At 43.4% G+C, this 26,125-nt stretch overlaps 1 protein-coding gene across 1 annotated transcript in view; it reads left to right on the plus strand.

The window, feature by feature from the left end:
• LOC108400704 (histone H2B type 1-L) overlaps positions 1-26,125 on the plus strand; it is a 489,024-nt gene that overhangs the window by 373,665 nt on the left and 89,234 nt on the right. The window lies entirely within an intron of this gene.

Below are 26,125 nucleotides of genomic sequence, written 5' to 3' on the forward strand. Positions count from 1 at the left end.
TATTGTCTATGCTCTGCTGTGGACCTGGGATCCTTTGGGAGCCTCTCCCACTACAGTACATACAGAGAGCAGGGTGGAGTAAGCTTATACTGACCCTACTGGGGACTAAAATTCAAGAACAACAAAGCCATCTATTGTTTATGTGAGTAACCTACACCTTCAAAATTAAAAACCTTGAATTCAGAGTTTCCGGTAGAATCCACATTATGGCTCCAGTTCTACCTCTTCCCATCTTGTTATACCATTTGTTGGAGTGGAGCAGAGGGAGGTGGTATAAAAATGGGGACGCCAATTTACCTGTTATGAAGTTTGCCCCAGTTTGTATTAGTTTCTCTGTCAGCACAATAGGTCCTAGGGTTTATATTGCTTTGATTGTGAGGAAAGAATAAGAGGGGTAAGTTATGACAGTTGGATGGATGAAAGGGGGAATGGGAAAGGGTGTAACTTTGTTTTGTTTTTCCTTCTGACTTTAGAATGGTGTGACTAGAATAAGATTTGCAATATTCATGCAATTAATTCCCCCACTTAAAATGATTTCACATGCCAACATTTAGGTTAACTATGGTGAGAAATATTTCTGGGAAACACTAACTTCATCCCCTAGAAGTAACTGCAAGAGAAATGGTGCCCCATTGTCTCTTCAGAAGTGGAAAAGGAAAGAAATGTAAGCCACAAATGTTTCTTGAAATAGTTCTTTAGCTTGCTCCTTACGGAAAAAAATTTGTATTGCAACTGAAACTTTGTTTCATTCCCAAACATAAACTTGTCTTACCACTTTACTCAGAGATTTGGACTTGAAAGTGGTGAGGGAGGCTGAAGGTGGTTAACCCTTGTAAAAGGAATCCTTTTTCTATCTAGCAGAGGAAAATTAAAAAGTAGAGGTGTAGGGGTTCCACTCTCAGTAGTAACTGATAAAAACAAACAATTGATGGTAGTCTAGCAAAGAAAAGAGGATGCTGGAGTAGCTCTTGTTTATCTTTCATACCCCTTTTTAAGTTCTAGGCAACCCTCTTGTACCCAGGACTTGATCTTAATTGCTTGTCTCAGAAAGTTGCATTAAATTTGAAAATAAGAAACATTTTGTATGGAATTCTAAGTGGACCTTGCTCATTAATGAGTCTAGCCCCTCTTATAAATGGGGAGCCTCAGTGTTGTAGATGGGGGAAATTGGAGTTGCTTTGAGAGATGGGATAGGAGTGTGTGGAGGGTAGTAGGGCCTTAAAACGAGGTTTCTGACTGAGCAGGGGACTGATAAAGAAGTCCTATGAAACACTGTTGACCTGTCATTTCTGCCAATGTATTAAGCGCACACTCTCTGCTCTAATTTTCCAGCCCTCTTCAGGACCACCTGACTCTTGACACATTGCCCCATAGGATTATCACCACCACTGAGAAAGATCTGGCAGTCAGAGCCCTCCTGACCACTTTAAAATAAATCTCTTTATCTAGCCTGTCTTTCCCCAAAGGAACAAAATGTCCTGACTCCTTTAATGTGCCAAGCACATTTTCTTCAACAGCCTCAGGAACCTTCATTGGACTCTTGTATAGATTTTTTTCCCATTTATTTCCTTCATTGGAATCTTCCTCATGCCTTCAAAGAACACATACAAGTTTTTTCATTCCTGTGTAAATAAGTTTATGTTGCCCTTAATACACTGCTTTCTCTCTTTGCAGAATTCACCAGCTTAAAATGTATACTGCCTCCATTCCCAGTGTTCATTTCCTATCATGCTACAATCTTGCTTCTTTCAATTTTTCTACTTAGATGCTTCTCAAAGATCACCAGGGACCTCTGAATCAAATTGGATGATGTCTTCTTTAGCATTGCCTGCCTCTTTTCTGTTCTTAGCAACATAGATTGTTGACGACATACTGATAATCACCCTGTCTTTCTGACATTTGTTTTCATTAACTCCTATGTTCGCCCCTGTGGGTAAAATTGCAATATTTCCAGAATCTCTCACCTGGCCATAGTACATTTCCATATCAATAGGTGACCACAAGAGGGCTTGAGAGCAAGTGCACACCTGGATGGGAGAGGTTTGGTGGGGCCTTCATACCTGGGTCATGAGAGACACGGATGAGCAGGAATAGATGACTGCTTGTAAACAATAAATGAGTTTCTCCCACTTAATTTTCCCTTTGATCTTGGCTTCAAAGGTTTATTTGCCCTAGGCTGTGAACACAATCCCCACCTCCCACCCCCACCGAGTTACAGCTACTTTTTTCACTTTTTCATAAAGTCCAGGCCCTGATCGCCACCTTTCCCTTCCTCAGAAAATTCATTACCTGTATTGTATGTCTTCCATTCAAATCTAAATAACCTCCCATCTCTTACTCCCTCAAGTGCAAGCTTTAATTTTCCAACATTCTCCTGAATCATTTCTCTTAAAGATGTAAAGGGAAACCATGTAAAATCCAACTTATTTCCATTTTCTATGGCCTCTCCCAACCACCAACCTATGTCCTAATTTCTCTTTTAGGCTCTATGGCACCACCTTTGCTGATCCAGGAATCATCTTCAACTCCTCCCTTTCCCACTGTTACTAGATCCTGTTACACTTTCTCCATGTCTCTCACTGATTTGTATTCTTATAACCACTAGTCCAGAAACTTAATTTATTTTGAGTTTTGTAGTTATTTTGATTATCTCTCCCCTTTCCATCCTACTCAGTTCAGCAGGTTTACCTACTTTTACCACTGCCTTTATATAGCCTCCAGTAAACTACTCTGCATTACCCATAGCTCCAACGGTACATTTTCAAACCTAGCTTTTGAGGAGCATAGCATTTGATCCTTTTTAAGATCCATTTTCCACAATTAATCTAGAGTGGGCATTCCACCTTACCCATTGTGCAGCAGGAGTGGCAATGGTAAGCATAATATATGATACCTTTGTTCAGATAGTGAGCCCAGGCTTATGCTAATTTAGCCCAAAGCATTTTTGGTCCAGGGAGGGCAGGTAAACTAAGTTAACCCAATTAGACTAAAGGAAAAATCTTACATAAACCCCTTGCCAACTCCACAAGTACAGTTGATCTGGCTCTGGGCAGTGACAGAAGGCAGAGCTGAGATAATTGCCAAGAGGTGGGTCAAGAACTGCACCTAAACTGAGCTATTACCTTCCAATTATAATAACCAACAAATTTCCTTTTTGATTATGCCTTGAGATGGGTTTCTATTACTAAAATACATGTTTCATATATATATACATAAATACACACATATATAAAACTGAAAACATCTTGATTCCATAAACTCTTACCTAGTTATGCAGTTGCAGTGTAAACTCTAACAGTTGTTTCTCTTTTTTGTAATACAAGCACTTGACAAGCTTTGATTGCTGAAGCATCCATTTCAAAGAGAGATCTCAAATAAACACATTGTCAGCCACATTAGACAGAAAGGCCACCTCCCCCAATGGATGCTCCTTTGTTTTAGAGATCTTTGTTGATTTTGAAAACTGACCCTTTGGGCCACTTGTCTTCCTGCACTTTAAATTCCTGCTCTTATATTTTAAATTCACCAGTAGTGAGTCTTGGAAACCCTGGACCACCACCCACCCTTGGCCTTAATAAAAGCAGAACCCCTAACTCATGCACTCTTTGTACCTGTGACCTCACTGTGTGGCCTTAGGTGTACTGTGCAATTTCTAGGCCTTGTAAGAAACTTTTTTCAAAGTTCCCTAATGGCTGTTGCTGAAGGGCATCTTGCAGTCCTAATAACTCGTAGAGTGGGTCCAGCCAGTAGTGTTCAGAGCTGAGACAGGGACCATGAGCTTAGACAGTGTAGGGTGAGGGCCTCCGGAAAAAGAAAAGCAAGATAAAGCAATCTACAGATTCAATGCAATCCCTAGCAAAATACCAGCAGCATTCTTCAACGAACTAGAACACATAGTTTTAAAATTCATCTGGAACCACAAAAGATGCTGGATAGCCAAAGCAATCCTGAAAAGGAAGAATAAAGGAGGGGGCATCTCGCTTCCCAAATTCAAGCTCTACTACAAAACTGCAGTAATCAAGACAATTTAATACTGGCACAAGAACAGACCCACAGACCAGTGGAACAGAGTAGAGAGTCCAGATATGAACCCAAGCATATATGGTCAATTAATATATGATAAAGGAACTGTGGATGTACAATGGGGAAATAGCCTCTTCAACAGCTGGTGTTGGCAAAACTGGACAGCTACATGTAAGAGAATGAAATTGGATCATTGTCTAAGCCTATATACAAAAGTAAATTTGGAATGGATCAAAGACCTGAATGTAAGTCATGAAACCATAAAACTCTTAGAAAAAAGCATAGGCAAAAATCTCTTGGACATAAACATGAGCAACTTCTCCATGAACATATCTCCCTGGACAAGGGAAACAAACACAAAAATGAACAAGTGGGACTATATCAAGCTGAAAAGCTGTACAGGAAAGGACATCAGTAGAACAAAAAAGCATCTTACAGTGTGGGAGAACATTCATAAATGACAGATCCGATAAAGAGTTGACATCTAAAATATATAAAGAGCTAATGCACCTCAACAAACAAAAAGCAAATAATCCAATTAAAAAATGGGCACATGATCTGAGCAGACACTTCTTCAAAGAAGAAATTCAGATGGTCAGCAGGCACATGAAAAGATGCTCCATATCGCTAATCATCAGAGAAATGCAAATTAAAACCACAATGCGATATCACGTCACACCAATAAGAATGGCCAGCATCCAAAAGACAAACAACTACAAATGTTGACGAGGTTGTGGAGAAAGGGGAACCCTCCTACACTGCTGGTGAGAATGTAAATTAGTTCAAACATTGTGGAAAGCAGTATGGAGGTTCCTCAAAAAGCTCAAAATAGAAATACTATTTGACCCAGGAATTCCACTTCTAGGAATTTACCCTAAGAATGCAGCAGCCCAGTTTGAAAAAGACATATGCACCCCTATGTTTATTGCAGCACTGTTTACAATAGCCAAGAAATGGAAGCAACCTGTGTCCATCAGTAGATGAATGGATAAAGAAGCTGTACATATACACAATGGAGTATTATTCAGCCATAAGAAGAAAACAAATCCTACCATTTGCAACAACATGGATGGAGCTAGAGGGTATTATGCTCAGTGAAATAAGCCACGCAGAGAAAGGCATGTATCAAATGACTCCACTCATATGTGGAGTATAAGAACAAAGAAAAAAATCTGAAGGAACAAAACAGCAGCAGATTCACAGAACCCAAGAATGGACTAACAGTTTCCAAAGAGAAATGGACTGGGGAGGATGGGTGGGAAGGGAGGGATCAGGGGGTAGAAAGGGGAGGGCATTACTATTAGCAGACATATTGTGGGGGGGGGTGTCACGGGAAGGGCTGGCTGTACAACAGAAGACAAGTAGTGATTCTATAGCATCTTACTATGCTGATGGACAGTGACTGTAATGGGGTATGTGGGTGGGGTTTGGTGAAGGGGGGAGTCTGGTAAACAATGTTCCTCATGTAATTGTAGATTAATGATACCAAAAAAAAATCCACACTGAAAATAGAAATCCCAGGGTTTCCACTCCTAGGAATCTACCCAAAGAAAACAAGATCACAGATTCAAAAAGACATATGCACCCCTATGTTTATCGCAGCACTATTTATAGTAGTTAAGACATGGAAGCAACTTAAGTGTCCATCAGTAGATGAATGGATAAAGAAGATATGATACATATACACAGTGGAATATTATTCAGCCATAAGAAGAAAACAAATCCTACCATTTGCAACAACATGGATGGAGTTACAGGGTATTATGCTCAGTGAAATAAGCCAGGTGAACAAAGACAAGTACTGAATGATTTTACTCATGTGGTTTATAAAAACAAAGCAAAAACTGAAGGAACAAAACAGCAGACTCACAGAACCCAAGAATGGACTAGTGGTTACCAAAGGGAATGGGTGGTAAGGGAGGGAGAAGAGGATTATGGGGTATTATGATTAGTGTACATAATATGGGGAATCAGAGGTAAGGAAGTAGAGCAAAGAAAAGACATAGTGACTATAGCATCTTCATAAGATTGTCAATGATACCTTAATAAAAAAATGTCTTGCTAACAAAAAAGGCAAGATATTTACAGTTGAAGCAATGTAACAATGTAAAGTCCCTATTGAAACTCTTGTGTTCAGCATTATGCAAAGTCAAGGTCACACTAATTCTTTACGGTAAAGATACTAGACTAGGAATGTAGACATCTTCAGTGAGATCAGTTAAAGGTCAAAAGCTAGGAGCAACTTGGCCTGGAATGTTTGAGTGTTCTGCAAGGGTATCTCAGCATAACCCATGACTTCACTGTAAACCACCCTAGCAAACAGCAACCCACTCAATAAAATGAGTATAGAGGGCAAGTACCTCAATGTAATAAAGGCCATATATGACAAACCCACAGCCAACATTATACTTAACAGCAAGAAGCTGAAAGCTTTTCCTTTAAGATTGGGAACAAGACTAGGATGCCCACTCTCCCCACTTCTATTCAACATAGTACTGGAGGTCCTAGCCTTGGCAAACAGACAACATAAAGAAATAAAAGGCATCCAGATTGGCAAGGAAGAAGTTAAAACTGTCACTGTTTGCAGATGACATAGAGTACATAAAAAATGCTGAAGAATTCACTCCAAAACTACTAAATCTAATATCTGAATTCAGCAGTGTTGCAGGATACAAAATTAGTACACAGAAATCTGTGGCATTCCTATACACTAACAATGAACTAGCAGAAAGAAATCAGGAAAACAATTCCATTTACAATTGCATCAAAAAGAAAAACCAAGGAAGTGAAAGACCTATACTCTGAAAACTACAAGACACTCAGAGATATTAAAGAAGATACCAATAAATGGAAACATCCTATTCTCATGGATAGGAAGAATTAATGTTGTCAAAATGGCCATCCTGCCAAAAGCAATCTATAGATTCAATGCAATTCCTATCAAAATACCAACAGCATTCTTCAACGAACTAGAGAAAATCATCCTAAAATTCATATGGAACCACAAAAGACCTTGAATAACCAAAGTAATCCTGAGAAGGAAGAATAAAGCAGGGGGAATTACTCTCCCAACTGCAAGCTCTACTACAAAGCCACAGTAATCAAGACAATTTGGTACTGGCACAAGAACAGACCCATAGACCAATGGAACAGACTAGAGAGCCCTGATATAAACCCAACCATATATGGTCAATTAATATATGATAAAGGAGCTGTGGACATACAATGGGGAAATGACAGCTTCTTTAACAACTGGTGTTGGCAAAACTGGACAGCTACATGCAAGAAAATGAAACTGGATTATTGTTTAACCCCATACACAAAAGTAAACTTGAAATAGATTAAAGACTTGAATGTAAGTCATGAAACCATGAAACTCTTAGAAGACAACATAGGCAAACATCTCCTGAATATAAGCATGAGCAACTTCTTCCTGAACCCATCTCAAGCAAGGGAAACAAGCAAAAATGAACTCATGGGACTACATCAAATTAAAAAGTTTTTGTACGGTGAAGGACATCATCAACAAAACAAAAAGGCATCCTACAGTGTGGGAGAATATATTTGTAAATGACATATCTGACAAGGGGTTTACATCCAAAATATATAAAGAACTCACACGCCTCAACAACCAAAAAGTAAATAACCCAACTAACAAATGGGCAGAGGATATGAAGAGACAGTTCTCCAGAGAAGAAATTCAGATTGACAACAGACACATGAGAAGATGCTCCACATCACTAATCATCAGGGAAATGCAAATTAAAAGCACAATGAGATATTACCTCACACCAGTAAGGATGGCCATCATCGAAAAGACTAAGAACAACAAATGCTGGTGAGGATGTAGAGAGGGGAACCCTCCTACACTGCTGGTGGGAATGTAAGCTAGTTCAACCATTGTGGAATGCAATATGGAGGTTCCTCAAAAAGCTACAAATAGAAATCCCATTTGACCCTGGAATCCCACTCCTTGGAATATACCCAAAGAATACAACTTCTCAGATTCAAAAAGACATATGCACCCCTATGTTCATCGCAGCACTTTTTACAATAGTGAAAATATGGAAGCAACCTAAGTGTCCATCTGTAGATGAATGGATAAAGAAGATGTGGTACATGTACACAATGCAATACTATTGAGCCATAAGAAAGAAACAAATCCTACCATTTGCAACAACATGGATGGAGCTGGAGGAGATTATGCTCAGTGAAATAAGCCAGGTGGAAAAAGACAAATGCCAAATGATTTCCCTCATTTGTGGAGTATAACAATGAAGCAAAACTGAGGGAACAAAATGGCAGCAGACTCACAGACTCCAAGAATGAACTAATGGTTACCAAAGGGGAGGGGTGTGGGAGGGTGGGTTGGAAGGGAGGGAGAAGGAGACTAAGGGGTATTATGTTTAGTACACATGGTGCAGGGGATCACTGGGAGAACAATATCACAGAGAAGGGACATAGTGGATTTCTGACAACTTGCTGCACTGATGGACAGTGACTGCATTGGGGTATGGGTGGGGACTTGATAATATGGGTGAATGTAGTAACCACATTGTTTTTTCATGTGAAACCTTCATAAGAATGTATATCAATCATACCTTAATTAAAAATTAAACAACAACCTAGCCCACATTGAGGACAGGACAAGTGGTACAAGTCCACCCCCTAAGCCCTCAATTTCCAAAAATCCTCAACTGCCTATAAATCTCCTAGACAATGCAGCACCCCAGGCTCACTTTTCCTGTCCTGGTGTGAGCCAGGAACTCTTTCCTATCACTTTATTTCTAAATAAAAGCCTCTCCCTGGGTCTCCTACCTTGAGTGTTTGCTAAGTTCATTCTTCGATTCTGCAAACAAGAATCCCAGCATCAGAGCCACATTGGTTTAGAAAGACGAGAGGTCTGTGGGAAGCTCACTGGGGCACAGATGAGTGCCCTTAGGCATATCTAGCTATAGCATTTCTATGGTCAAAGTGAAAGCAGCACAAAACAAATTTCCCTTGTTAACCTTTGTACATACTTTATACTTACTCTGCTTTCTGTACCTAGATTGTGTTTAACTTTGCTTTCTATTCAAATATGAAAACCTGATTATAAATATCTGTATAAAATGGGATTTTATATAGAATTAATACATGGGCATCAGTTAGTGAACTACCTGAAATTGTATGCCAAGGTTTTAGAGGTAGAAGGTCCATATCTTCACCAGATTTCCAAAGAACTGCATTGGCCCACCAAACTTTAAGGTGCACTGCTTTAAGGGCCAACTTAAGTTGCAGATCCTCTAAGTTCTTTGGACTTTCTACAACTTTCTCAGTATCTATCCACTTGACCTAAAATTGCTGCAGGTAGAGTTAACTCTCCTCTGGTCTTATCCCCACTGTAACAGAGAATTGAAAGGCAGAGACAACCTCAAAGCACAGCAATAGTTTTATTTGTACACACTCCAAGGGAGGTGCAGGCCAGAGTCAAGGTTGACAAAGGCCCCAAAATTTTAAGAAAGGGTCTATTTATCATGACCTAACTGGGAGGCATTCTTTGATTGACAGGCTGAAGTCACTTGATTGACAGCTCTAGTTATACAACCATTCTTGGTGTGCATGTCTTTTCTCAAAATGTACACAGAAAGGCCCATGGGGAGAAGGGAGCAAAAGCACAATGTTATTTTAATGCAGTTATAATGAGGTTTGCGTGGTTCTTGGTTTTGTTCAATTGCACTGAGTTGGGACCTCGTTGGGACCAGTTTGGCCTGGTTCCAGTAGGCAAGAAATTATCTCCCTGCAAAGCCTTTGTTTTCTTACATGGGACCCCAAAACTGGGCAAAGTTTGAGCATTTTTTCCCTTGAACCTTATCTTCTTCCCTGGATGCTCATGTCTACCTACCTAACAAAATGACCAGTCCAGGAGCAATAAATCCTGCACTAACGTTTGATCTTGAAATTAACCTCCCATGAAAGGAACCAGGTCTCTGGAGAAATTACTGGAAATGTTCAAGATTACTCGAGCATTGTACCATACAGACAGTAAGGAAGTCATCAAAGACTTTAGGGTATGTGAAAGGATTCAAGTCAACAAGCAGCGACCCCCACTGGCCGGAGAAAGAACAGTTTAAGCAATAATAACTGCAGTGGGTTGAAATGCATCCAATATTGTGTGTTCATAATGAGAAGCAAACTAATTGGGTACATCTGAGGTATGTTAGGAAACTAAAGTATTTTGAAGATCAATAAATAGGACAAAGAAACTTGCCCATATCCTACCTTTTTATATAACCTATACTGTTAGGCAGGAAAATAGATATGAGCAGGGTCAAAAGAGAATCAGGCCAGTCAAGCCCACTACAAGGGACTCAAAGAGTTAACCAGTTAATGATTGTGCATTGAGCATTAACTCCCCTATACAGAATTTTATTGTTGTTAACAACCATTTGATCAATAAATATGAGAGTGCCCTCTCAAAAAAAAAAAAAATACAAAGCTCAGAAGGCCAGGAACAACTTGGCCTAGAAGTTTGAATACTCCCCAGATTAAAAAAAGTATCTCAGCATAGCCTATGTTTTCACTGTGTCAATTAGAACATACTATTGTAAGATTTACTTTAGCACCTACTAAAAGAACCAGCTTACTCAGGAATTCTATCTTAAAGCTAAGATTGCATTTTAATCAAACGGACAGTGGCTCAGCCCGCATTGGCAAGAGGGCAGACAGTCTTGACTGATATGCTTCCAGACAGAAGCTGATACCCTGGGAAGGAATCAAAGCAGTATATTTCTTGTGTTAAGTTAAAAAAAAAAAAAAGGCTTAACAAAGATGAATATTCTGGGCCAATTTGGCCGGTCCACACCTGGCCCTTTGTCTCATTCCTGTCTTCTACTGCCTATAAAACCCTAGACCCTAAACCTTTCAGTGTGCTCTTCTCTCTGAGATTACCTGCCTTTTCTATGTGTGTAGCCTTAAAATTTTACCTCAACCTTTCAGCACATCTCTACTACGAGGTAGCTCACACTCCCCTTTCTCCAAGTGCACAGTTGCTCTCTTTAAATGAAACTTAAACCTTTCAGGGCGCCTCTCTGAGGTCGCCCACACTTTTTCTCTCTTTAAATAACTTTAAATAAAACTTTTACTCTTTTTCACCACTGTGTCTCTGCCTTTCAATTCTTTGTTGCAGTGGGGAAAAGTGTAAGACCCGAGGTACCGGAGGAAGGGACGGGTCTCACTGGAGGGACCCAACTCAAGCCAAGTAAGGAAGAGAACAGCGAATGTCACTCAAATGATTCAACAGAAGGTCCCTAGCCACAGGTCCCACCTAGAACACGTCGCAGTACTCTCTCCCCAGCAACCTAACATGACCAATCATCAGTGATTATGACACCCACACTGGCCAATTCTGTTCACAATACCCTTAGGGCTCTCCCAGCTCCCTTGATAAGCATGTCGCCCCTCCTGATGGGCACGACTACTCTAGCCCATGGATACACGGACAAGTGAACCTCGCCCGAGATGGTGCTAATAAATTTTTTTTTGGCTCCTTTGTTGCCACTTGTCTGGTCTAGTTTCTTTTACCTTACACTTGATGCTGAAACCCGGGAGGATGGTGTGGGGCCCCAGCTGGCTCCACCCTCTCCTGACCCAGGACCTCTCTCCAGAACAGGACCTGATCCTAGGGCCTCAGACAACTTGGTGAGTCGTCTTCCCTGCTCCCTCCTCCTACCCTCCGTGGGGTGCCTGGTCCGAAATTGCGGCCGCATCTGAATGCCCCTCTGGCCTGTGCCTATTTGGCTTCAGTATAGTGGAGACGTCCCTATCTCTGGATCACCAAACCTGTTTTTCCCTTCCCTAACTGGAGTGGATCTGGGACACTAGGCCTACTCGTTTAGGGACCCGGGGATGGAGGAGATAGTCATGGGAAGCCAGCACTCAAAACCTGAGGCACAGACCCCACTGAGGTGTCTTAACTTCCCATCTCACTACTCTGGGCTTATCCAACGATATCTGTAAATGGAAGCTGATCTTCCTTTGATCCCAGGCCTGGCCCCCAATATCCTCTGGATAACCAGTCTTGCTGGTCCCCTGAGGGAACTTTTGATTTCTGGCTCCTCACCGATCTCAGCAACTATTGTCACCAGACTGGGAAATGGTCAGAGGTTCCCTATGTCCAGGCCTTTTGGGCATTGCACTCCTGCCCAGACCTCTGTGTTAAGTGTTCCTCAGCCCAGGTTCTCCTGGCCAAGTGCCCCAATACGGGCTATCAACCTCTCACTGCACTGGAATCTTCCTTTACAGATCCCTAGAAGACCTTGGCCTCACCCCTCAGCCTCTACCCCTCTTTCCCCATTTCTCCTGTCTCCTTCCCCTCAATCGTCTGCCCCTTTCCAATCCCCTCCTTATTCGCCCTCCAGTGCCTAAGCCTCTTCTGTTCAGGGCTCTTCTGTGCCTACCCCTCTGTCATCTCCCATCTCACCTCTCCTCTGTCTGGCTACCCCCCCACCCAAACTGCCATCTTTAATTCCTTCTTTGTCTTCCACTTCAGTCCCACCAAGTTCAGTCAATTCCCTTCCCCCACCTGCCTCTATTCCTGCTACGGGGACACAACTACCCACCTCCGGTCCTACTGATGTCACATCTAACTCCTTTTCTGGCCTTACTCCCGCCACCCACAAGTTATACCTGCCTCTTCTGTCAGCACCGCCATCTTGTCCTCCTACATTGCTTCCTACCCCCGCTCCACTGTCATCTTGTGCTTCTTCTACATCACCTCCTACCCCCACCCCACTGCCATCTTATATCCCCAAGCCACCTCCTAACTGGGCCAGCCCTCTGGTCACTAGATCACAGGCCAAATGATTGGCACCCCTTCGGGAAGTGGCTGGCGCTAAGGGATTGGTTCCCCTTACCAATCCCTTCACCCTGTGAAGTACATGTCCCCTTCACCCTGGGAGACCTGTCTCAGATAGAAAAACACCTGGGCTCATACTCTGCCAATCCAACTGCCTATACTAAGGAGTTTCGGTAACTCACTCAAGCATATGAACTCACATGGCATGACCTGCACATAACTCTAACCTCCACTCTCACCCCTGAGGAGCATGATCGTGTCACCTCAGCAGCTCAAGACTACACTGACCAGGTACATAACTCTGGCCAATCTCTACCAGTCAGGGCCATGGCAGTGCCCGCCGAAGACCCACAATGGAACTATCAAGATAATGCTACAGGTAGGACTAGGGATCAGATCGTCCACTGTCTTATTGCAGGTATGAGTAAGGCAGCTCAAACAATTGTTAACTATGACAGAGGGAGGTCACTCAAGAGCCTAATGAAAACCCAGCATCTTTCCTTAATCACTTAACAGAGACTCTTATTCTCCACACCTATTTAGATCCTTCCTCACCGCTGGGGTCCATGGTTGTAGCTAACCACTTTATCACCCAGTCCACCCCAGACATCCAGCATAAACTATAAAAAGGCCAAAAAGGGCCCCCAGACTCCACTCCAAGACCTGGTAAATATGGTCTTTAAAGTTTATAATGCCCGAGATGAGGAAGCCAAGGCCATTTGGGCCCAGAGGCTAAAACAGAAGGTGGCCCTTCAAGCCCAAGCCCTGGTAGCTGCCCTGTGGCTGGCACAACAGGGGCCTCAGGGGCCCCCACCTCAGGAAACAATCTGAGACCCACATGCCTCCAGGAGCCTGCTTCAAGTGTGGCCAGGATAGCCACTAGGCAAAACATTGCCCCAACCCCATGCCACCCACTCAGCCCTGCCTTGTCTGCAGACAGAAGGGTCGCTGGAAGTCAGAGTGCCCCCTTGGAATGAGCCATCCTCCAGTGACAGTTTCATGGGGAGCCAGCTCCCCCGATGGGCCCCTTCTCAGAACTCCTGGGTCTCCTGGATGACTGAAGCTGCCTGAACTCAAGCACCCTGATCACCTTTGCTGAGCCCAGGGCTTCACTACAGGTAGCAGGTAAGTCCATCTCCATTTTGGTGGACATGAGGGCTACCTGTTCTGTTTTACCCTCCTTCCATGGGCCTTTACATCTTTTCCAGGTCTCGGTTGTGGGAGTCTCTGGGAACCCCTCTAAACCTCTAGAAACAGGCCAGGTGTCCTGCTTCTTTGAAGGCTGCCCCTCCACTCATTCATTTTTAGTCATTCCATCATGTCCAGCTCCCTTGCTAGGAAGGGTCCTCCTATATATCTATCCCTTCTCACACTGAGCTCCTCCAACTCTGGTCCTTGCCCTCACCCAGGCTGTCTCGTCCCCTGAGCCCCTGTCTGACTGCCCTATTTCCCCTGAGAAGGTAGACCCAGTGGTCCAGAACACTTCCACTCCAGTAGTGGCCAGACACCACACCCCAGTTCTCATTCATCTCAAGGACCCCTCCTGCTTCCCTTCTCGGCCTCAGTTTCCTATTTCACACACCCACCACAAGGGTCTTCAGTCCATTGTCAATCAGCTTCTCACCCAGGGTCTCCTGGTTCCACCAATTCCCCTTGCAATACTCCTATACTACCAGTCATAAGACCATCTGGTGCTTATCCACTGGTACAAGATCTATGGATAATCAACTCAGCTGTAGTGCCACTACATCCAGTGGTCCCTAACCCATACACTCTTTTATCTCAGATATCCCCCACTACCACTCATTTCACAGTCCTAGACCTTAAAGACACCTTCTTCACCATCCCTTTACATCCCAATTCCCAGTTGCTTTTTGCCTTTACTTGGGATGATCCAGACACCCACAGAACCCAACAGTTAACCTGGACTGTTTTGCCCCAGGGATTCTGCAACAGCCCCGATCTTTTGGCCAAGCATTGGCCAGAGACATATCCCTCTATGACTGGGTGCAACACCCTCCTCCAGTATGTAGATGACCTCCTCCTGTGCAGCCCCTCAAAAAAAATCTCCCTCCAAGACACAGCCTCCCTCCTTAACTTCCTGGCACAATGGAGATTTAGGGTCTCCCCCTCCAAAGCTCAGCTCTCCACCACACAAGTCACCTACCTAGGGGTGGCCCTAACCCCCACCTCCAAGGCCCTCATGGTGGACCACACCACCTCCATCAGGGAACTCCAGACCCCCACCTCAGGTGCTGAGATCTTGTCATTCCTTGGATTGGTGGGCTTCTTCATACACTGGGTCCCAACTTTGCTATACTTACTAAACCACTATATGCTGCAGCTAAAGTGACCCCCACTGGGCCCCTTAACTACCCCTCAATGGTAGCTCATGCTTTTGAGAATTTATGGAGCACCCTCCTCTCCTCCCCCTGACCTCCTGCTTCCCAATCCTCACAAGCCTTTCATCCTGTTCACTAAAGAAGAAGCGGGAGTAGCAAATGGAATTTTAGTCCAACCAGTGGGGCCCTCATACCAACCAGTTGCCTTTCTATCCAAACAGTTAGACTCCACTGCCCAGGGATGGCAACTTTGCCTCTGAGAACTGGTGGCGGCAGCATGCCTATCCAAGGAGGCCTTAAAACTCACCCTCCAACAATCCATCACAGTCTATTCTCCTCATTGCCTCCAGGACCTCCTGGGATATAAATCATTAGCCTTACTAAGCCCCTCAAGAATTCCATCTCCTGTTTCTAGAACACCCACAACTCTCTCTTCAGCCTTCACCGCCACTAAATCCGGCCACTCTTCTCCCCTCTGTCAGTTCCTCTGTCCTCCATAACCACTCCTGTGTGGAACTGGTGGAGGCCTTGTGCCTCCCATGCATGGGTCTCTTAGATAAGTCCTTACCCAACCCCGACCTTACCCTCTTCATGGAAGGCAGTTCAGCTAAGGGACAAGATGGGTGTTGCCGGGCTGCCTATGCAGTAGTCTCTTCATCTGCAGTAGTAGAAGCAGCCTCGCTGCTACTGGGTACCTCCTCACAAAAGGTAGAATTAGTGGCTCTCACTCGGGCTCTGCAATTGGCTGCAGGCCTTAGGGTCACTATCTACATGGATTCTAAGTATGCCTTCCTTATCACCCACAGTCACGTAGTGATCTGGAGGGAAAGGGGATTCTTAACCACTCAGGGAACTCTGGTGATCAATGGTAAGGCCATTAACTGCCTATTTCAGGCCCTACAAGAACCCAAGGAGGTGGCCATTGTCCACTGTGGAGGCCATCAGACGGGTACAGACCCTGTCACCCAGGGAAATGTCCTGGCCGATGCCACAGCTCGCCAATTTACCTCAGCCCAGAACTCCACCCTCATCCTGTTTCTTTCCCCTTCCCTAGCTCCCAGGCACTCAGAAAACAAGCGACAACAACTCCTCAACCATGTGGCCATATCTGGACAACAAGGATGGATCTCCCTACACAACAGATTAGCCCTCTCTAAACAACAGGCCCAAGAGATTGTGGCCTCAATTCACCAGTCTCTACATATTGGCCCGAAGGCCATGTACAGGTTTCTCTCCCCAATCTTCTCATCACAGGGTCTCCAGGAAACCATCAACCAAGTACACATGGCCTGCAACCCATGTGCTCATGTGTCTTCCCAGGGAGCCCTCTGACTCCAGACAGCAACCCATCAACTGCAGGGATGCTTTCCAGGACAGGATTGGCAGATGGATTTCACTCACATGCCATCCCACAAAAAGTACTGATTCCTGTTAGTAATGGTTAATACCTTTTCAGGTTGGATGGAGGCCTTCCCCACACACTGGAAAACAGCATCCATAGTGGCTGAGACGCTGTTGGAACACATCATTCCCCAGTTTGGCCTCCCAGCCTCCATCCAATCAGACAACGGTTCGGCATTCATCTCCAAGGTCACCCAACTAGTGGCCGAGACTCTCAATATCACCTGGAAGTTATATATTCCCTACAACCCCCAGTCCTCGGGTAAGGTAGAATGGGCAAACAGTCTCCTATAGGACCAACTAACCAAACTCTCCTTAGAGATAAAGATCTCCTGGCTGTCTCTACTACACATAGCCCTTACCTGGATATGAGCGGCCCCTTGGGGACCAGCTGGCCTTAGTCTGTTTGAGTTATGTATGGTAGGCCTTTCTTAATCAACAACTCCCTTCCTACCAACACCCCACCATTAGTCTCTTACCTGCCTTATCTCTCACTCCTCAGACACCTCTTGCAGGAACACACAGACCTTACCCTACCTCAGGTAAACACCTTGTCTGTGCCACAGGCGACCGCTGCCCTTCAGCCAGTGATGAGGTCCTCCTCCAAGAACTCCAACTCTGGTCCCTCCAGCATCGCTGGATGGGGCCTCACACTGTAATTCTCACTACTCCCATTGCTGCCAAATTACTGGGACATGCCTCGTGGTATCATGTATCCAGACTCAAATGGGCCCCAGGGACAAAACATGGCAGAGCGAAGAAACAGCACCCCTCCACATCCATCTTACATGGTCCAGTCCTGACAGCACACCTAACACCAAGATCTAATCAAGATAAGTCTCTCTTACTTTTCACCATCGTCCTCTGCTTCTATCCCGAACCCCTCCTAAGCTCCTAGCCCATTCACCCCCAAATAGCAGTCCCATGGCAATGGGAACTAACGGATCAAAATACTGGTAATATTATTCAGACCCTACCACCCAGTATGCAAAAGCCCCAGTTTAATATTGACCTTTGTCAACTGGGTAGCAGGCTAAACCTATGGCAAAGACATTGGGGCCACCCAGGGGACCCCTTAACATTGGGGGTCAGGAGGCATGATGATTACTAATAAGGACTTAGAGATTTTAATAACCAGCCACACTGCGGATCCCCACAGGGGGAGACCCGCTTTCAGGCGTGGCACTTCTATGCTTGTCTGGCAACAGGTAACCCTGGGTGCCATGAGGACAGACAATACTATTGTGTTTCCTGGGGCTGTGAAATAGCAGCATCCTGGGCAAACCATGATCCCTTCTTAAAAATAACCCAAGGTAAAACTCCCTCCCCTTGCAAGAGGGCTGGCTCGTGCGATCCTTTAGTCCTTGAACCACAGTTGTGAAACTTTGTGACTAGTCTGTGGGGCATGGACAAAAGCTGGAGATTCCAATTATATATCTCAGGAAAAAAACCCGAACATCCTTTACCATATGGTGATATGCCCCCCAGCTAAACCCCCTCAACCCAATAGGGCCTATCAGCAAGATTCTGGCCCCACGACCCCGGCCATCACAAGAGAAAAACCACTGTGACATCACAGCCCCAATTGCCAGCCGAGACCACCACAAAAGACACGGGGGGGGCTCCCGACTTATAATGATCTAGGCCACGCCAGCCAGTGGCTTCCAATGCTCAAGAGTGTCCTTCTGATCACAAATCAGACAAATCCTAGTCTGGCGACCGATTGCCAGCTCTGTCTCAACCCGAGACCACCCTACTATGCCGGAATAGGGTTAAATGCCTCCCTGGGAAATGTAGATACATAGGTCACGATTGTTAATCTTATCCAGAGCCTTACACAGTGTAAATGGGGCCAAAAGATAACCCTAGGAGATATACAAGGACAAGGGCTCTGCTTAATATTAACAAAATTTCCCCCCAAAACATTCCAGTATCACAAGTCTTGCCTTATGCATTATAACCCCTCCCACTCTGACTCAAAAAATTTTTAAAGCTCCCCCATCTACATGGTTCACTTACACCTCAGGCCTAACTCCGTGTGTAAGTGCTGCCAGTCTATCTTTTCAAATCCAGCTAGAACTGTGCATCCTGGTATATATATTACCACAGGTATATTTCAATAGTGGAGAGGAAGGAAGACAATACATACAAACAGGTCACCCCAGCCCAAGAGAGCAACTACAATTCTCATTCTATTGCTGGTTGGCTTAGGAATAGTGGGGTCCACGGCAGTAGGAACAGCAGCCATAATAACAAATGATATCAACTACAAAAGATTTTCCCAACAGGTCGATCAAGACTTAGGATATCTAGAATCCTTGGTAACAAAGCTAGAAAGACAGGTAGACTCCTTTGCAGAAGTAGCTTTACAGAACCGGAGAGGCCTAGACCTACTGTTCATGAAAGAAGGTGGTTTATGTGTTGCCCTGGAAGAAACTTGCTGCTTCTATGCAAACCAATCAGGAGTAATTCGGGACATCCTGGCTATGGTGAGACAAAATCTCCAAGACATAGAACAACAAAGAACCGAGAGCTCAAGTTTCCCAATATTGGGATGGTGGAATTCCCAGCTAATGACCTGTCTCCTACCTAACTTAACTCCCCTAGCCATCCTTCTTATTCTTCTGTCACTAGCCCCTTGTCTCCTCAGATATTTTTCAACAGTGACTGGCAGAAATCTCCTGAGTTATGGTTAACCAGATGCTGTTACACCAGTACTTGCCCCTTCTCTCTGACCCACCACTGGCCACATACCAGCTGTAACTTCCTCACACCATCCCTCCTCAGCAGGAAGTAGCTAGAATGAGCCAGCACCCCCTATGACAAAAAGGCTGAAATGCAACCCCAGAAGAAGGGATGGGTCTCACTGGAGGAACCTGACTTGAGCCAAGGAAGAGAATGGTGAATGTCACTCAAATGATTCAACAGAAGGTCCCTAGTCACAGGTCCCACCTAGAACACATGTCACAGTACTCTCTCCCCAGCAACCCAGCATGACCAATCATCAGTGATTACGACACCCACACAGGCCAATTAGTTCTGTTCACAATACCCTCAGGGCTCTCCCAGCTGCCTTGATAAGCCTGTCACCCTTCTTGCTGGGCGTGACGTCTCTGGCCTGTGGATATGTGGACTGGTGTACCTCGCCTGGGATTGTGCTAATAAAATTTTTTTTTTTTTTTTTGGCTCCTTTGTTGCCGCTTGCCTGGTCTGGTTTCGTTTACCTTACAACAAGAACTGAGGAAAATACACAATGCTCCCCTAACTTATTTGGTGCTGTGCCTCGGGTGAATTTCCATCCCCAGTAAGCCAAACCAACCTCTCCCCCTAATAATACCACTGAGAATCCAAATGGTTAAGAGAAAACATATCTTCAAAGAAGTATTCCAACCAATCAATGCAAGAAAGATTAAGATAAATATATAAAATTAGTTATGTTTCTTGTTGTGGAGAAAATGGAAATTTCTGACCAGGATTCCCACTGGCCTTAATAGCGCCCATTGTGTGTATATATATATATAAAAGCATCTATTTGCACATCTATGGGATCTTTACCAGGGACAGAGTGGCTGGTCAGTCAATGGAGTATCCACCCAGAAGAGGAGTGGAGAGGAAATCCACATTCTCTCCTCTCAGTTCCTGGTACATAATTGGTCAGGCATCCACTAGTCACCAGAGACCCACTCACAGAGTTCCTCCCGTTGCTAGGGGCAGAGAAGTAGAGTGGAGGGAGAGCAGGGAGAGAGTAGTGTGAGCGTGTAAGTAGAGAGCCATGAAAATGAGAAAGAGCAGAGAAGGGAAGCCAGGAGGGAGAAGTAGGGGAGAACAGCAGCTGACAGAAGGAAGCCATGGAGCTTAGGAACCAGGAGAGACTGAGACCTACTACTGGGAGAACAAACGTGGTATGAATCCCTTTTGACCCAACTTCTCGCTCTTGCATTTATTCAGTCTCTGAATTCATAAGGAACTTGTCCCAGGCAGGGAACCGCCTCCTCTCAGAGCAACACTTGTGTACCTGGATTTTGTAGTCTGAATATTTCTACTGGTCCACAAAGTTTGGGAAATCATAGGACCTTTATATTTAAATGAAGAATCTTGACATGATTAAGACTAACACATTTCATGCTTAAAAATGCCCGTTGATGATGTTCCAACATTTAAAATACAATTGAGATCCCCAGACCTTGGTCTTGGTCTACACTGCCCTGCATAATCGAATTCCTGCCAGCCTCTGCTACCTTATGCCTTCTACCATACTCTAACCACACTGGCCTTTCAATTCTTTCTAATATTCAAGTAAGATTGCTTTTGCCTTTACACTAATTCTTCTAACTGCAATATTCTCTTTGATTTAAGCCTCAACTTAAAAAGTCACCTCCTCAGAAAGGCCTTTCTAGCCATAAAGTAAGAAACTCAAGCCAAAATTGTTCTGTCAGTATCACATAATCTAGTTTTAACTAGTTTCACATCATATATTTTTAAAAACCTTATTTTTGAATTTACAACAAAATTGAGACAAAGGTACAGAGATTTCCCATATATACCCTGTGACCCTGCATATACACATCCTCTGCCATTACCAGTATCACTCATTAGAGTGATAAAATTGTTACTAAGGATGAACCTACATTGACACATCATAATCACCCAAAGTCCATAGTTGTTAACCTTAGGGTTCACTCTTGACGTTGTACATCCTATGGGTTTGGACAAATATATACTGACATATATCCATCATTATATTTTCATTAAAAAACCCTTTGTATTCCATCTATTCATCACTGCCCATCCCTGCCCCCTGGCAACCACTAATTTCCTTATTGACTCTATAGTTTTGCCTTTTCCAGAATGTCATATAGTTGAAATCACATGTATATAGCCTTACCTGACTAGCTTTCACTTAGTATAATGCATCTAAGTTTCATCCATGTCTTTTCATGCCCTTAAGAGCTCATTTATTGTTAGTGCTGAATACTATTCCACTTCTAGGTGTAACACAATTTACTTACCTTGACTGAAGGATATCTTGATTGCTTTCAAGTTTTGCCAATTATGAACAAAACTACTATAAATATACATATGCCGGTTTTGGTGTGGACATAAGTTTTCAACTCCTTTGGGTAAATACCATCCTTTATTTGTTTCTTTTTGCAAACATAGGCAATTACATATGTGTGTGCATATGTATGTCATTTGGTGTATGTGTGTATGTTTACATTATTTTTACTCCTCTCTTATTCACAGGGAAGCACACTCCATGCATTCTTTTTTTTTTTTGAGAGGGCACCTCTCATATTTATTGATCAAATGGTTGTTAACAACAATAAAATTCTGTATAGGGGACTCAATGCACAATCATTAAGCAACCCCAAGCCTAACTCTCAACAGTCTCCAATCTTCTAAAGCATAACGAATAAGTTCTTACATGGTGAGCAAGTTCTTACATAGTGAATAAGTTCTTACATGGTGAACAGTGCAAGGGTAGTCATATCACAGAAACTTTAGGCTTTGATCACGCATCATGAACTATAAACAATCAAGTCAGATATGATTATTCATTTGATTTTTATAATTTATATGTAAATCCCACATTTCTCCCTTATTTTTTTTAATAAAATGCTGAAGTGGTAGGTAGATGCAAGATAAAGACAGAAAGCATAATTTAGTGCTGTAAGAGGACAAGTGTAGATGATCAGGTCTGTGCCTATAGACTAAGTATTAATCCAAGCTAGACAAGGGCAACAAAACATCCATGGATGCAGATTTCTCTCAAAACAGGGGGGCAGGGGTGAGGTTCTAAGCCTCACCTCTGTTGATCCTCAATTTCTCACCTGATGGCCCCCTGTGACTGTGCCTGTCTTAGGTTGTTCCTCCCTTGAGGAATCTTACCCGTCTCTGGCTAACCAGCCATCTTCTGTGGCCATACAGGGAAATGTAAATTTGGTGAGAGAGAAGCAATATTCTTTGTAAAGGTTAGCTTTTTACTTCTTTGCAGATTTATGACCTGTGGCTTCTATGCCCAGCATTTGTCTTGAAGTATCTTTAGCATGCATTCTTTTGTACTTTGATCTCTTAATGTATTCTGGAAATCTTAATGCTCTCACAGAATTTTGTTTTAATTACTGATAATCTATTCTGTACTACATTAAGATTTGGTCAACTAATCTCTTGGGGATGGACATTTATGTTACTTCATATTTCGCTATTGCCATTAATGCCACAATTAACTTCTAAATTCCCCTTTATAAGGGTTATATCACTTTGCAGTACCATCAGCAATGTATGGAAGTGACTATTTACCCAGTCTCACCAACACTGTGTCACTATGCTTCTGAATGTTGCTGATCTTTTCTGTGAGAATCGATATCTCAAAGTGTTTTTAATTTGCATTTCTTTCATTATAAGTAAAGGTGACCATTTTTTTCATGTTTAAATGCACTTGTAATAACTTTCTGTGACTTGTTAATTTGTTTTTGCCAATTTTATTGGGTTTTTAATATTTTCTCCTTATTTTCAAGAGGTATTTATATATTAGGAATATTAACCCTTTATCTGTGAAGTGTTTTACAAATATGTCCTCTCATATCATTTGTCTTTTGTAGTATTTTGCTATGCAAATGTTCTTTTTAAATAATATAGTTGATATGTCAATCTTTTATTTTAATGCACGTGGATATCAAGTCATAATTAAAAAGTCTTTCCTTACACTTTGTTTATGAAGACTTGACATGTATTTTCTCCAAACTGTGCCATTTCATTTTTTAGAAATAGCTATTCCTTAAAAGGAAAAAAGAAAGAGAGAGAAAGACAGAAAAAGAGAAGGAAGGAAGGAAGGAAGGAAGGAAGGAAGGAAGGAAGGAAGGAAGGAAGGAAGGAAGGAAGGAAGGAAGGAAGGAAGGAAGGAAGGAAGGAAGGAAGGAAGGAAAAGAGAAAGGAAGGAAAAGAGAAAGGAAGAAAGAGAAAGGAAGGGAAGGAAGGAGTGAGGAAGGAAAGAAGAAGAAAGAAATAAATTAAATTCATTCATTTAGTCAGTCAGTCATTCACTCATTCCTAGAAGCCCTCCCACTGGCCAGGATTGCATCTCCTGCTTATTACTGATCCAGTCTCTACAGATTGGAGAATGCTATGGGCTGATTGGCTCAGATCTGCTTTTACACAGCAACTATAAAGTCAAATGAAATTATTCTTAGACAAATCAGGCTGACCCTTGTGCAAATAAATTCTTAAGGGTTTCTTTACACATGTGATAATATTTTTATATAATAGATATGAAGGGAAATTGATGGGAAATAGAATATACATATTAACCCTGTAATGTAGATGCTGCAAAATTGTATGTTAACTATATATACATATAATCAAAATTGTATTAACAGCGTTTTTATCAACAATGGTTGTGATTTTAAAGTGACAACAAATACTGTATACATTTACATACTGGGCCCTGACAGGGCAATGGGTGCAGTGGAAGTGGCAGGCACAGGATTCTATGAAATTCTGCATGGGTCCTGGGATTATACAAACTATAGCCCCAAATGAGCCATGCCCTGTCCAGGCCCTGTCCCGCCTCCATCCCACCTTCAGCCTTCCTGAGCTCAGGCTCAGAACCCTGTCTCAGGGTTGGTTCTAAGACATATGGAGACAAAAATACACACAAACATCACCGCATAACACAAATCTGTGTGGGGCTGTGGGGGAGATGGAGTGGGCAGGGCCTGGAGCCTAGTTTTACAGAGATTAGGACAAAAACCTGTGATGGTTTAGCACCTGAAGGTAACAGCACACAAGCACCCCATCCTGGCTCAGTCTTCCCTTCACATGCCTGCCTGGCGCAAAGGTCAGGGTAATTGCCACCACGCAGGGCTGAACCCAGGGCTCTTCTCCCAACCTCAACACTGCCCAGGATGGGCAGCAGCCTTGGGCCAGACTCCTCTCCAGCCAGGACAAGAGCATGGGATGGTATTGGTCTTAGGCTCTGGAAGCTTTTGTTTCTCTAAAAGTAGACCACAACTGTTTCTAATTTCTCCAGCTTTCTATGTACAAACATTGCTTTTTCCTAATTAGAGGACATTATTCCTATCTCAGCATCATGCTCTGAGGGAGGGCTGTGGCCCAGACAACCTTCCTACATAGTCGCTAACTAGATAGAGTAGGTCCTCTCAGGATCCAAGCCGTGGTCAAGGCTGGTTTGCTCACCACGGCCCTCGCAGCCCCTTTCCCTGCCATTTATGCCTTGCCCCATACCCGCTATGCCCCGCCCCCACACGCTTCTCTCACGCCCTATCTTCTGAAACCTGAACACACTGACACCTGCCCGCAATTCTCTAACTGGTGAGTTGTAGGACTTCCGCTGCCCCAGCAAACTAGGGCTTCTGGTTCAGGTTTCTGACTCCTCCTGTCACAAAACCGTGCTCTTCTTATTCGGGTCCCTCCACCTACCTCTGTTGTCTGTGTCTTGGGCTGAGTTATTGTATGAGTTCTAGTATGTGTTTGCATTAAACATGTGTCGCTGCAAATGGGTATTTCCTTACAACAAGGCTCAGATTGTGATGAGAACACGTGAGATAGAGGATAACTCAAAAATTTACATCTATAAATAAAGTGTGTCATTTTTAACATAATTATGTGTACATATATGATACCTTTAAAATATTGTGCATTATTTTTGTTCAGCCATGTAGTTGAAATGGAAAACCACTGGAGAGTGCTTATTGCCAGACACCCAAGAGATCAAGAGTTCTTTTCCTTCAAAAGACAGTAGATAGAACAGAATAGAAAGACCAGAAACACTTTACATAGAAATTCACTGTTTTTAAAAAGTTGTAAATCAGTGCAGAAAGGATGGTTCACTCAGCAAATGGTGTTAGATTAGTAGAGCAGTGGTGGGGGAAGAGATTCCTAACACAGTAAGTGCAAAAATAAAGTACAGGTAGGTTAAAAGATGGAACTCTAAACCCAGCTCCCTTCAAATATAGGATGACCTTGAATAAAGTCCCCTAACACCTCTGGACCTCAGCTTCCTATGGTATAAAATAAGCATTTAAGAGGTTAAACAAGATGTTGTGAGAAGTGAGGCAGAAACCTCCTCCCAAAGCTACTTATAACACAAAAATACAGCCAGGGCAACTAACCCTGAAAGAGCAACTGGAAAGATGACTGCAACAGATGGCCTACATCTGAGGAAAAGAGAAGACCTCATGGAAAAGGGTAAAGTAGCAAAGCCATGATCCAGTGGGACCCAAGTCCTTTCCCCACCCCAGCTCACTGGTGGGAGAAAGAGAAACAGAGCAGGAAGGGAGTAGAAGCCCAGTACTGCTAATTACCACTCCTGGAGATCTACTCAGAGAGCACCAACCCACATTACATGGTGCTCTGGAGATTAGAGGGGTTGGAAAGCTAAGACAGGCAGACTGCTTGAAGAGACAGATTCCAGCTGCCTGTGGAGAACAGATACCCACAACCAGGTACTCTGGGCAAAAGAAAGGTGGCCACTTTGAAAGACTTCTCAACAGTGAGAGGGCTG

Source organism: Manis javanica, chromosome 16 (genome assembly GCF_040802235.1).
Source record: "Manis javanica isolate MJ-LG chromosome 16, MJ_LKY, whole genome shotgun sequence".
NCBI classification, from domain to species: Eukaryota; Metazoa; Chordata; class Mammalia; order Pholidota; family Manidae; genus Manis; species Manis javanica.